Consider the following 13,985-nt stretch of genomic DNA (forward strand, 5'->3'; position numbering starts at 1 on the left):
AATAATGGTTGAGGAAAGGCCTAAGTATTTGGGTCTTGGCTATGGACAGTCTTATGGAGAAAGTTCCAAAGCTGCCATGAAAGCCATTGAAACAGTTCCAATAAGGAGTTTCATTTCAGGTCTTCTACCTCAAGAGTGTGAAGATTGTATTCATGGAGAATGCAATAGCTTGAAACATCATTTGCAAGATGCAAGTGTTCATAAGAATGCACTCGAACCAGAGAGTTTTGGAAACTCTGAAAGCCTTGAAGAGACTGATGGTATTCCAAAGGGAGCCACTTCTTCATTTGATTCACCTCTTCAAGAAGGCAATAAAGGTGAAAGAGAAAGGTATAAATCTGGTTCTTACCATATTCCTTTTGATTATGATAAGCATGATAAATTTCCATATAAGTATGGGAAAACCATTGCATGTTCCTTTTGTGGTTTGGATAACCATAATGTTTCTAGATGTTGGAAGAGAATGGACACATACAGGAAACTTTTGAAGGAAAGGAAGCAAGAAGCGAAAGGTCCATTGGACAAGGCAAATCATGCTGTTAAGAGGATGCACATGTGTTGCACTTAATTCCATAAGTAAGGACATCTTGCTGAAAGGTGTTGGACTTTGAATCCAACAATGCTTCCACAAAACTTAAAGAAGGTGGAAAGAGAAAATGGTGGAAATGGAAAGGAAGGTTCCATGAATGATGTGTTTCAGGATGATTCACATGTGGATGCTGATGTGCAGACAAAGGTAGCACCTTTGAAATGGATTGGTAAGAAATGGTTAGAGTTCTTATCCAATTAAAGATTTCATGTCTTTTGATTTGATGCATCTATTTGCATTTATTTGTTAATGGAATGCAAGTTGCAGGATTTTACCAAGAAGGTGAATGGAAAAGTTGAGTAGGAGACTCACTTTATTGTTGCAACATTATATTTCATTTCAACTTCGAAAGTACAGTGTGCTTAAGTGAAATTTGAAGGATGACATGCATGCATAAGCATGATATGCATGAACACAAGGATGCTGATGATTTCCTTGTATTTAAACATGTATGTGTGATTAACATGAAGGGTTGATTGCTTTGGCATGCATGTAATGCAATATTGACTTGAGAAAAGTTGATTTGGTCTCCAAGATGGAAATAATGATGAAGTGTTTCATCTTTTGAAAAGAATCCTTGAGATATTTTCTACATGCTTGACTTGAAGGGTCATTTGTTTTAAAGGCATGTTTTGTGGGCTTGTTATCTAGTCTGTCATTTGTATGCAGATTTAAGACATGGAGGTGTTCACAAGATGTGAAAATATGTTTCTTTTGTTGAAGCAGGAGTTTATGCCATCTATTTGTTGTCTGTATTTCTGTTGTTGTTGACAGCTTGTCAAATAGGTACAAATGAAAATTTTGTGAAGCAGCTGTAACTTCAAATTTGTTTGAGCCACCTTGGATCAATGATAAAGGAAAAGAGATTCAAACTACCCTCTGTGACCATCTCAGCAAGAGTTCTGCATGAAGTCAAGGAGGAAAACAGTTCTTCCCAAGAGGACCAGCAAATCCCGGAAGGAGAGCGGTCAAAGGCTTTGGTTCAGAGGCACTATGCAAGGCAAGTGTATGGAGGCTAAAAGAAGAGGGTGCTATTACTCTCATTTACTGTTCAGATTAGTATGTCAGTCTTTTGGAGACCAAAAGTTCTTTTAGTGAGAAGGTGTGATCCAAAATGGATCTTGGATAGACTTCTAAGTCTAAAGTGTTCCTCACAGAGGAAAATGAAAGTCCAAGGATGCTCTTGGAAATGGTCCCATTGCATAGATCTTCTTGTTCTAAATCTACTGCAACTTGAATGGACCAAAATGGACTTTGGATGATGAAGTTATCACAGAAAGAAGATTGCCTTTATCCTTTGGAAAAGGAGGCATTTCTTATAAAAATGGACTTAAGGCCTTCTTAAAGGAAATCGCATCGGAAAGGCTCAAAGGGCGGACTTAAGCCGATCAGGTGATCAGAGGAGTAGAATCCAAACCCCTGCAACAATGCGATTGTAATGAATGATATCGTCGATCGGGCGATCGGCGGATCGGCAATGGGCACACCCAAAAGGGAAGGACCCGTAGCACTGCTATATGCTGATATGCGATCAGCGATGGCGCTGATATGCGACAGTGCCGACTTGCGATTGTGATGATCAGATCGGTGGATCGGCATCGGCGATATGAAATTGCATTGCAATGTTCCATGGTATATGGAAATAACTAATCGCAATTGGGACCCGGACCCGGACCTGATAAGGATTATAGATGTGATTGCACAAATTTTGAGATCCGTATTTTTGGGTTTTCTATGTATTCCTTTGTATTTGGGTTTTTTGACCTCCGGCCTGTGTGATCGCAATTTACGATGACAGGATGGACCCAATGGGTTTATAGGCGCGATTCTATAATGTTTGAAGTCTGGCTAAAAGGAAAATGATGTGTTTTTAACGCGTCTACCTGTGTATTATGTTATGCTGTTGTTTTTGGGTTTTTGCCTGAAGAAAGGCCTTGATTCCTTTGTAATTTCCCCTGATCATTATGCCACACTGCAAGCGGGCATTTTGCAAACAATGATGCACTTGTAATGTGCAGAGCCACAGAGCTAGAAGCCAGAGGGCTAGCCGAAGATGCAGAGGAATGATCATGCATAGAGAAACGGACAGGAAGCCACAGAGCCGAAAGAATGCCTCACAAAAGCCAAAGAGCACGATTGAGAGGCAGTGAAGAGAGTTTTGGGAATCACTTGGAGGTCGAGTGAACCAGAGAGCTCAATTGACAGTAGCAGAGATTGCTGAAGGCCGCTAGAAGGTTGCTAAGGGGTGCTTGGAGGTCGAGCGATCCATTGATGCACGCAGAGGCTGAGAGAGGGCAGAGAGTTTTGGGAGTCACTTGGAGGTCGAGTGAACCAAAGAGCTCAATTGACAGCAGTAAAGATTGTTGAAGGCTGCTGAAGGGTTTCTAAGGGGCGCTTGCAGGTCAAGAATCCATTGATGCACGCAAAGGCCGAGAGAGGCTTAGAGAGCCAAAGAGCCAAAGCGAGAGCCAGAGCCAAGAGCCAGAGCCAAGAGGCAGAGGCAGAGCCAAGAGCCAAAGCCAAGAGCCAGAGCCAGAGCCGGAGCCGGAGCCAGAGCCAGAGCCAGAGCCAGAGTCAGAAAGCCTGAGAGCTTCAGAGCCAGGGATAAGATGGTGTTCTAAGCCCATTTTTTTCTATGTAATCCAACGGATTTGAGCATGGAGCTTGTAAAAGAACTTATAACATAATCCCGAAGAGCCTAGTTGAGTTGGCTAGAGCTCAAGGAGACGTAGCCCAAGAGTTTAGGGTGAAATCCATATTAATATTGCTATTATGTGTGTTTGTTTAATTGGTGCACTGTTTTACTGTTACATGTATTTACAGATCAACATAAGTAACATAACTTAAATCACTTAACAGTTAAAGGAAAACTAAAAGCATACACCTCTTTCAAGCAGTTTTCAATTCCGCAATTGGTTAATCATAAGGTCTTGGGAATATTTAAGCTTTGGAAGTGGGAAAGGTTCTTGTAAGATGACAAGAAGCCTTTAGTGCCCCATTTTTAGATCAGGTGGTGTCAGAGCTTGAGATTGATTAACCCCACCTTCAGGAAGGTGATACCAAAGTTGGTTATACTAGAACAAGTGGTATCAAATCAGAATGCTTGATTGACAGAGAAAAGATTTCTTGTCTGAAAGGTGTTTAAACAGTCAAAGGTTGATTGTATGCTTGTTTGTAGACTGACTATTGTTTGAGTTTGCAGAGGTGAAGGGAAAGCTATTGATAGCTCAGTCTTGGAGAGGACAAAAAGGAAGAAGGGCTGAAGGAATTCTTCTTATCCCGAAAGACCTCAATGTAATCGTTGAAGCACATGAGGTTTGTTGCAAAAGGTTGCTTGAATAAGCTCTTTGTTAATCTTGTTTGAAGTTCTTTCGTTCATTTTGATAATGAATACTTCTACAAGTGAGTCCTCAAGTTCTTCTTTCTTCACAAGATTCTTTGATGAAAACAAGAAGCAAGACTTGTTCATCATGATGGACAAGGTGAGAGAAATGTATGAGGATGGAAGGAAGAGCAGCATACTTAGAGAGTAGTTGAATTCCTTAGAGGAAGAGAAGCAGTTGCTTTCTGACAAATTGCAGGAAATGGAGAGGCAACTTCATATTGCAAATATCAACCTGAAAGGGATGCATGAGTTGGAAACACAGCTCTTTGTTGCCAAAGAAGCCTTGGTCAAGTATTAGCTTGAAGAAGAGGTAAAAAATTCTTGTTTGTCTTCAAATTCTTCTAAGAATGCTTACATTGGTTCTTTTGAAAAACATACCAAAGGCATAGGTTCCAAGTTAATGTCCAAGATGGGCTATGAAGGAAAAGGCTTGGGTAAACATGCACAAGGTATTTTTGATCTAATAATGGTTGAGGAAAGGCCTAAGTATTTGGGTCTTGGCTATGGACAATATTATGGAGAAAGTTCCAAAGCTGCCAAGAAGGCAACTGAAACAGTTCCAAGAAGGAGTTTCATTTCAGGTCTTATACCTCAAGAGTGTGAATATTGTATTCATGGAGAATGCAATAGCTTGAAACATCAATTGCAAGATGCAGGTCTTCATAAGCATGCACTTGAACTAGAGAGTTATGGAAACTTTGAAATCCTTGAAGAGACTGATGGTATTCCAAAGAGAGTCACTTCTTCATTTGATTCACCTCCTCAAGAAGGCTATAAAGGTGAAAGAGAAAGGTATAAATCTGGTTCTTACCATATTCCTTTTGATTATGATAAGCGTGATAAATTTCCATATAAGTATGGGAAAACCATTGCATGTTCCTTTTGTGGTTTGGATAAACATAATGTTTCTAGATGTTGGAAGAGAATGGCCACATACAGGAAACTTTTGAAGGAAAGGAAGCAAGAAGCGAAAGGTCCATTGGACAAGGCAAATCATGCTGTCAAGAGGATGCATATGTGTTGCACTTATTGCCATAAGTAAGGACATATTGCTGAAAGGTGTTGGACTTTTGAATCCAACAATGCTTCCACAAACCTTGAAGAAGGTGGAAAGAGAAAATGGCAGAAATGGAAAGGAAGATTCCATGAATGATGTGTTTCAGGATGATTCACATGTGGATGCTGATATGTAGACAAAGGTAGCACCTTTGAAATGGATTGGTAAGAAATGGTTAGAGTTCTTATCCAATCAAAGATTTCATGTCTTTTGATTTGATGCATCTATTTGAATTTCTTTGTTAATGGAATCCATGTTGCAGGATTTTACCAAGAAGGTGAATGGAGAAGTTGAGTAGGAGACTCACTTTATTGCTGCAACATTATATTTCATTTCAACTTCGAAAGTACAGTGTGCTTAAGTGAAAGTTGAAGGATGAAATGCATGCATAAGCTTGATATGCATGAACATAGGGATGCTGATGATTTCCTTGTATTTAAACATGCATGTGTGATTAACTTGAAGGGTTGATTGCTTTGGCATGCATGCAATGCAATATTGACTTGAGAAAAGTTGATTTGGTCTCCAAGATGGAGATAATGATGAAGTGTTTCATCTTTTGAAAAGAATACTTGAGATCTTTTCTACATGCTTGACTTGAAGGGTCATTTGTTTTAAAGGCATGTTTTGTGGGATTTTTAACTAGTCCGTAATTTGTATGCAAATGTAAGACATGGAGGTGTTCACAAGATGTGAAAATCTGTTTCTTTTGTTGAAGCAGGAGTTTATGCCATCTAGTTGTTGTCTGTATTTATATTGTTGTTAACAGTTGTTGTTGGTAGCTTGTCAAACAGGTACAAATGAAAATTTTGTGAAGCAGATGTAACTTCACATTTGTTTGATCCACCTTGGATCAATGATCAAGGCAGAGAGGTTAAAACTACCTTCTGTGATCATTTCAGTAGGAGTTCTACGTGAAGTCAAGGAGGAAAAAAATTCTTCCCAAAAGGACCAGCACATCCAGGAAGGAGAGTGGTCAAAGGCTTTGGTTCAGAGGCACTATGCAAGGCAAGTGTATGGAAGCCGAAAGAAGAGGATGCTATTACTCTCATTTACTGTTCAGATCAGTATGTTAGTCTTTTGGAGACCAAAGTTCTTTTAGTGGGAAGGCATGATCCAAAATGGATCTTGGATAGACTTATAAGTCTAAAGTGTTCATCACAGAGGAAAATGAAAGTCCAAGGATGCTCTTTGAAATGGTCCCATTGCATAGATCTTCTTGTTCTAAATCTATTGCAACTTGAATGGACCAAAATGGAATTTGGATGATGAAGTCATCACAGAAAGAATATTTCCTTTGTCCTTTGGAAAAGGAGGCATTTCTTATAAAAATGGACTTAAGGCCTTCTTAAAGGAAATCACACTAGAAAGGCTCAAAGGGTGGACTTAAGCCAAAGGCATGAAGGATACCCGATGAGCAATATGCGATTAAAGCGATCGACAATATCAGCGATCAGGAAATCAGAGGAGTAGAACCCAGACCCTTGCGACAATGCGATTGTGATGAGCGATGTCGGTGATCGGGTGATCAACGGATTGGTGATCGGCACACCCAAAAGGGAAGGACCCATAGCACTGCGATATGCCAATATGCGATCAGCGATGGCACCGATATGCGATAGTGCCGACTTGCGATTGCGATGATCGGATCAGTGTCGGCGATATGAGATCGCATCGCAATGTTCCATGGTATATGGAAAGAACCCCCGGGCCATTGCGATTGCGATTAGCGATCAGGACCTGGACCCGATAAGGATTATAGATGCGATTGCATAAATTTTGAGATCAATATTTTCAGATTTTCTATGTATTCCTTTGTATTTGGGTTTTTGACCTCTTACCTGTGCGATCGCAATTTGTGATGATAGGACGGACCCAATGGGTTTATAGACGTGATTCTATAATATTTGAAGTCCATCTAAAAGGAAAATGATGTGTTTTTAACATGTCTGCCTGTGTATTCTGTTATGCTGCTGTTTTCAGGTTTTCGCCTAAAGAAAGGCCTCGATTCCTTTGTAACTACCCCTGATCATTGTGCGATGCTGCAAGTGGGCATTTTGTAAAAAATTATGTGTTGGTAACATGCAGAGCCATAGAGCCAGAAGCCAGAGGGCCAGCTGAAGATGCAGAGGAGTGATCAGGCACAAAGAAATGGACAGGAAGCCGCAGAGTCGGAAGAATGCCTCACAAAAGCCAGAGAGCATGATTGAGAGGCAACGTAGAGAGTTTTGGGAGTCACTTGGAGGTCGAGTGAACCAGAGAGCTCAATCGATAGCAACAAAGATTGCTGAAGGCCACTGGAAGGTTGCTAAGAGGCGCTTGGAGGTTAAGCAATCCATTGATTCATGCAGAGGCTGAGAGAGGGCAGAGAGTTCTGGGAGTCACTTGGAGGTCGAGGGAACTAGAGAGCTCGATTGACAGCAACAAAGATTGCTGAAGGCTGCTGGAAGGTTGTTAAGGGGTGCTTGGTGGTCGAGAGATCCATTGATGCACATAGAGGCTGAGAGAAGCTCAAAGAGCCGAAGAGCCAAAGCAAGAGCCAGAGCCAAGAGCTAGAGCCAGAGCCAAGAGCTAGAGCCAGTGCCAGAGTGAGAGATAGAGCCAAGAGCTAGAGTAAGAGCCAAGAGCCAGAGCCAAGATCTAGAGCCAAAGCCAGAGCCGAGAGCCAGAGTGAGAGCCAGAACCAGAGCTAGAGCTAGAGCTAGAAAATTTGAGAGCTTGAGAGCCAAGGATAAGATGGTGTTCTAAGCCCATTGTTTTCTATGTAATCCAATGGAGTTGAGCGTGGAGCTTGTAAAAGAACTTATGCCATAATCCCAGAGAGCCTAGTTGAGTTTACTAGAGCTCAAGGAGACGTAGCCCAAGAGTTTTGGGTGAAATACATATTAATATTGCTGTTATGTGCGTTTTTTAAATTGCTGCACTGTTTTACTGTTACATGTATTTACATATCAGCATAAGCAACAGAACTTAAAGAACTTAACAATTAAAGGCAAACTAAAAGCATACACCTCTTTCAAGCAATTTTTAATTCTGCAATTGGTTAATCATAAGGTCTTGGGAATATTTAAGCTTTGGAAGTGGGAGAGGTTCTTGTAAGCTGACAAGAAGCCTTTAGTGCCCCATTTTCAGATCATTGATGAGACACTTGTGAAAGATGAATGACAGACCAAGCCAAAACTTATATAATAAAATATAAGTTAAAATGTTAGCAACTATTAAAATAAACAAGAAAAACAACACTTACAGAAGTGAAACGACATAAAGAAACAGAAAAAACGGCAAAAGTTGACAAAAGAAAAACTCACACAAAAAACTGTTGCAAAGTCCACAGAAGGCTCCTTGATCTCCTTGGGAATACTAGAGCTCCAAATTCAAATGTGAAAATGAGCTCTAGAGGCATCTATTATATGTATTTAGCCTGATTAGGGTTTATGATGTGCATGCCTAAAATCAAGGAAAAAACGACACTTGGTAGAAAGTTCTCAAAAAAGTAAGGGTGCAACCTTCGGGAAAATAATTATGATTCCCTATTATCTAGGGATGATTTTTTTTCTCCTTTCTGCTTTTCTGGGGAAACCAGGCATACACACTATTAAAGAGGATTGTGCAGTTTCCGAGGACTCGGCAACTTCTTAGCTCAGTGCATTGCATAGTTTCTAAGCTCAAGGAAGGGTTTACACAGTTTATGAACTTAGTGCCGGGCTGCCATCTAGAACTACATATTTATCGAGCTCAAATCTAAGCTACCATTCTGGATTATGCAGTTTGCATCATCAAGGTTGGCTTGCCCTCCTATATTGTGCAGTTTCTGGAGGCAAGCCCAAAAGTGCTGCAAGGTCAAGAAGGCTGCTTGTAACTTTAGAAATTTTAGATTAGGGTCAAAAAAAGAAAACAAAAGCTCAACATGAAAATATAAGTGTTGATCTTAGCATGAATACTTGATGAAAGTGAAATATTAGCTCCTGTGGACAGAAGGGAGGCTCCAAAATCAAAGCATGTGCAAAATTTTGGAGGGTGGTTGTAGCACCTACAACACTTGGTAACACATTGGTAGAACTCCAACTCTTTGTATCAATCTTGACCTACACCTATGAAACATATTTCACTTGTTATAGTTTCCTCCCCTCCTTACTCTACTTGACTTAGTTGAACAGATAAAAATGAACAATTTTAAAAAACCAATTAGAGTAGGTGTTACTAGTTATAGATTTGAGCATCGTAATTCCACTATGGTTTTCTCCAAGAAAGAATGTATTTTCCATTAGGGTATGATCAAATAAAGGGTGCAATATCTATGCAAAGAGAGGGAATAAAGAGATAACCAAACATTGATAGTAGCACATCTTCCTCTTGGACTTAACCATACTTGCTTCGAGAACCAACACGTTCTCATGCAATAGTTATTCTAAGGGAGAAAGGAAAGAAAAGAAAAGGAGTGATACAGAAAGAAAATCAAAGAAAAAAAAACAAAAAAAACTATTCCTACTCCTAAACCAACCAAGAATAGGCCAGTCTTACATAAAATGCAACTTCCAATGTGTTAACACTCCTTAGTTTTCCCAAGGATGAGAAAGGAAACCAAAGAGGTAACCACAAACTAACCTTGGACTTGGTAGCTAGCCCTTCCAAATCAGAGAGGGTTCTCTCTAAATCAACCTCACAACCAATGAAAGTGATTAGAGAACATTAGAGTTTTAGGCTAGTTATTAGCTCAATAGAGTTTTGATTAGGGTTTTCTAGATAAGAAGCACAGGGTCTAGGAACTAGGCCAAGTAGGTCAAAATATCAGTTGTAGACATAGAATGAGGCAAGGTAGGTGTAATCAGTGACATAAATGGTTTGTCATTGTAGTATGGTAATGAGGAAAGAAGGAGAAAAATGAGCATACATGTATGAATTCATTTGTTTCAGAGGATGAAAACACTTATATGAAAATCTTAAACAAAACAAAGCATTCAAGACAATGTATTATTCTTAACAACTTAAGAGATAATCATGAGAAGAAACATAGATGGTTGCCAAAAAAATTTAAAAATCAAATGTATAAGAAACATTGGAGAAAACAATGCCATTGAGCACAACACATGAATCCCATAAAAATAGCTGCAACTGTATATTATTTATGCCAATATCAAGTACACTAGTTCAAAAGTGTGAGCTTCCAATATCCAACCCTTCCTTTGACTTCATTTTGTCTACATATAGATGAAAAACAAGTTTTCCCCTCCAAGGGGTCGAATCCTTCTTCCTAGGAACTGATTACATGATTCTCTCTAACTAATGCCAAAACCTAGGGGAGTTAGAAACCACTTCCCCTTTTAAACTAACTGATTGAGTTTGTCTCTCAAAGCCTTTAATTACAAGATTCTTTACTATTTAACCCCTAACAAACTCATTTACATAAGATGAAATCATAAGGTAACCATTTACATCAGTCTAGCTTGACCTTTCTATTGGGTTGTGTTATATTCTTTCCACGACTAGCCCACATAGTTAACCGGGGGGTTAGAAGGGGGGTGCAGCTGCCCCCTTCTTTGCGCCGATTGCGTAGCGTAGGGGGGTCACAGGGGGTTTGAGGGGTGAAGGTAACCCCACTCTATGGGGACTAGGGAACCTTCCCGGAAATTTTTTGTTTTGGACCCTATATTAGGTTGGGTAGACCCACCTATGGTTTTGTGCATGTTTTTCGCACATGGTTTTGGACACTGTTAGACTCCGTCTTGTCAAGTTAAATGTGAGATTGATTCTTCTTTAAAACCCTGTTTTGAAGAAGAAATCATTAAATGTGTTTTTTAGAATATGTATCAAATTCTCCAGCTCTTCAAAAGGCAGCAGCTTCCTCAGCTCCTATCTCTGCAAAAGCACAAACAAAAGAAAACAAAACATCATCAGCAATCATGTCCATTTGTTTGATCTGGTCTAGAAGTTGTTTGTTACAGTTGTCATTTGGTTATACAACTCTCCATACATTTGGGTGCTCAGATCTGGTTACTTAGCCAAGGAATCACTGGAATGAAAGGCATACTTTAATCTCTTGACAAGCATATGCCTGCGGCCTTGTTGCTTAACCTCTGCTGCAGACTTCTTGGCCATGGATTTACATTATGTAGGTATGGTTTATCCCTGGTTAGGGAAAACTCCTGTGCAAAGATTTGAAGTAGTCGGAGCTATAAACAAGTTAGAGATTGTCACTCCTAATGCGACCTCATTTCTGAAGGTTTTAGCGCTTGAATTAGGGAATTCCTGAAGCAGTTCTTGAACAGACCTATATTTTGAGGTTTTTGAGGCATACTTTAGTCCATCATTGGATGCAAGCAATCAAGCCCTGCTCCCTCACGTATAAAAATAAGGAGAAAAGGTCACCTTAACAATGAACAATCCTGTCAGTAAATTGATGTGGCATTTTGTGATGTTTAAGGAGAAAATTCATTACACAAATCAGTTTGTTGATGGGCCAATACAGGACTGCAATAAAACAATTGTGTATATCTCCAACTAATTGATTCAAGGCACCTTTTGAGCAAAAAATTGGCAAAGAAGATCACTAGTGATAAGGTGACAGAACTGAAGTTAGGTGCATCGATGTTGACGGGTTGAAGTGATGAGTACTGAAGGATATGAATACCCAAAACTGCTACGTGTTGTATTGCTAACCAGATTGTTGGAGCTTGATGACAGAATTGGTTAACAATATATGTTGCTGTTGGTGATTGACAAGATCAATGACCCTACTATAAATACCAGACTATTTGCATGAGTTGTTACTTGGTTCTTTTGATAAGAATTGAAGGACAGTAATAAAGGGACAACAATGGGATTCTCATCATCAGAGGATCGCTGTATTGTTGATGGCAGGGACTATGGGTATGTTGCTGACAAGGCTTTGGTGATAAAAAAGGTTTAGGTTTGATATTGTATTGATAGTAGTTGAGCTGCAGGATTGTTGATATAAATGCATGTTCATTGCTAGTGTAATTTGGTATGCTAATGAGCAAGTATCCATTGCGGCTATGGACTGTGGGCATTTGGAAATTGCAAAGGAATACATTCAAACTCTTCTGAAGAAGTTTCCAGACAGTACCAGAGTAGGTAGGCTGGAAGGAATGTGGTTTGAGGCTAAAGAATCCTAGACATGAGCAGACAAAGTTTACTCAGGCCTATTGGAAGAGCATCCGAACTTGTAGACTTATACATTTCTCTTCAAATGTGTAAGAATTTGGGATACAGAGAGAAAATCCTGCATATGTGTGGCAGCACGGCACATGGGTGCTGTAGGAGCTGTTGCCTTCTCAAAGAAAGCTAAGAACTTCTTTGTGAGTGTGAGCAGTGATCGCACAATCAAAGTATGGAGTTTTGCTAGCATACCAGATTTGGGTGGTATTAGTAAGTCAATCAAGCTCTCATCACACGCTGCGGTAGCAGCTCATGATAAGGACATCAATTCTGTGGCTGTTGCTCCAAATGATAGTCTTATCTGTACTGGTTCTCAGGATCGAACAGCTCGTATATGGAGATTACCAGATTTGGTACCAGTACTAGTGCTAAGAGGCCACAAAAGAGGAGTTTGGTGTGTGAAATTTTCACCGGTAGATTAATGTGTGATGAAAGCATCCGGTGACCAGACAATCAAAATATGGGTATTATCGGATGGCTCTTGCTTGAAGACATTTGAAGGTCATACTGCAAGTGTACTGCGAGCTTCCTTCCTCACTCGTGGGACACAGTTTGTTTCTTGTGGTGCGGATGGCTTGTTGAAATTGTGGACAATCAAGTCCAATGAAGGTATTGCAACATTTGATCAGCACGAGGACAAGATCTGGGCAATGGCTGTGGGCAAGAAAACAGAAATGCTGGCAACAGGTGGCAGTGATTCTCTTGTGAATTTGTGGCATGATTGCACTGCTACAGATGAGGAGGAGGCTCTTCTCAAAGAGGAGGAAGCGGCATTGAAAGACCAGGAATTACTAAATGCTCTTGTAGATACTGACTACGTGAAAGCAATTCAACTTGCATTTGAATTAAGAAGACCTTATAAGCTCCTTAATGTTTTCACTGAACTATACAGCAAAGGACATGCCCAGGACCAGATACAGAAAGTGATACGTGAACTAGGAAAAGAAGAACTAAAATTTCTTTTAGAATATGTGCGAGAATGGAATACAAAGCCAAAATTTTCCCATGTTGCCCAGTTTGTATTATTTCAACTTTTCAACGTCCTTCCTCCAATGGAGATTATTGAGGTACAAGGCATTAGTGAACTTTTGGAGGGCCTTATACCATATGCGCAGCGACATTATAGCAGGCTAGACAGACTCATGAGAAGCATCCTTCAGGCATCGTTCCCACCCTCCAGAATATAGTGTTCACTATAAACTTGGATTGCAAATTGGACTTGAAAGCCATTGCTCTTCAAGCTCGAAATGCAGAGTACAATCCCAAGCGTTTTGCAGCAGTCATAATGAGAATAAGGGAGCCCAAAACTACAACACTGATATTTGCATCAGGGAAGATGAACCGTCTGCAGATATCAGTAACGTGGCAATCGTTCCAATATGTGGGCATTCGATTCATCTAAAAGAGCATGTGTGGCAGTTTGACCCATACTTTAGCAATTTCCGTAGGAGTGGCAAAGCGTATCTCTAGAAATTTGAGAGCACTTCCAAAGTGGCATTCAAAGGTTCGATTACCTATTTCTATCTTCATGCTGGAATCACAGAAGGCTTTGCTATCTTTAAGAGCAGATGGAGGATTCTTTTCTATCGTCATGGCTTTAGTTGAAACAACACCCCTGTTTTGGGGGTCGATCTGTTGTTTTTTCTAGAATAGTTTATTTAATGTATTAAAATAATCATTTGTGAGATTAGAGAGAGGGGAGAGAGTTCTGGGCGCTGGTGGAGGTGTGTGTGTAATAGAGCTTTCTTGTACAGTCTTTGACAAAGTTTTTAATGAAA

The 13,985-nt window shown here is 40.0% G+C and overlaps 1 pseudogene; it reads left to right on the forward strand.

Moving 5' to 3' along the window:
• The first annotated feature begins 11,845 nt into the window (after positions 1–11,845).
• On the forward strand, positions 11,846–13,394 carry LOC149199089 (protein TORMOZ EMBRYO DEFECTIVE pseudogene; annotated as a pseudogene).
• The last annotated feature ends 591 nt before the right edge of the window (positions 13,395–13,985 follow it).

Source organism: Pinus tabuliformis, chromosome 2_1 (assembly GCF_031772625.1).
Source record: "Pinus tabuliformis cultivar Carrire ecotype Pingquan chromosome 2_1, CPIR1, whole genome shotgun sequence".
In the NCBI taxonomy this organism is placed as follows: domain Eukaryota; kingdom Viridiplantae; phylum Streptophyta; class Pinopsida; order Pinales; family Pinaceae; genus Pinus; species Pinus tabuliformis.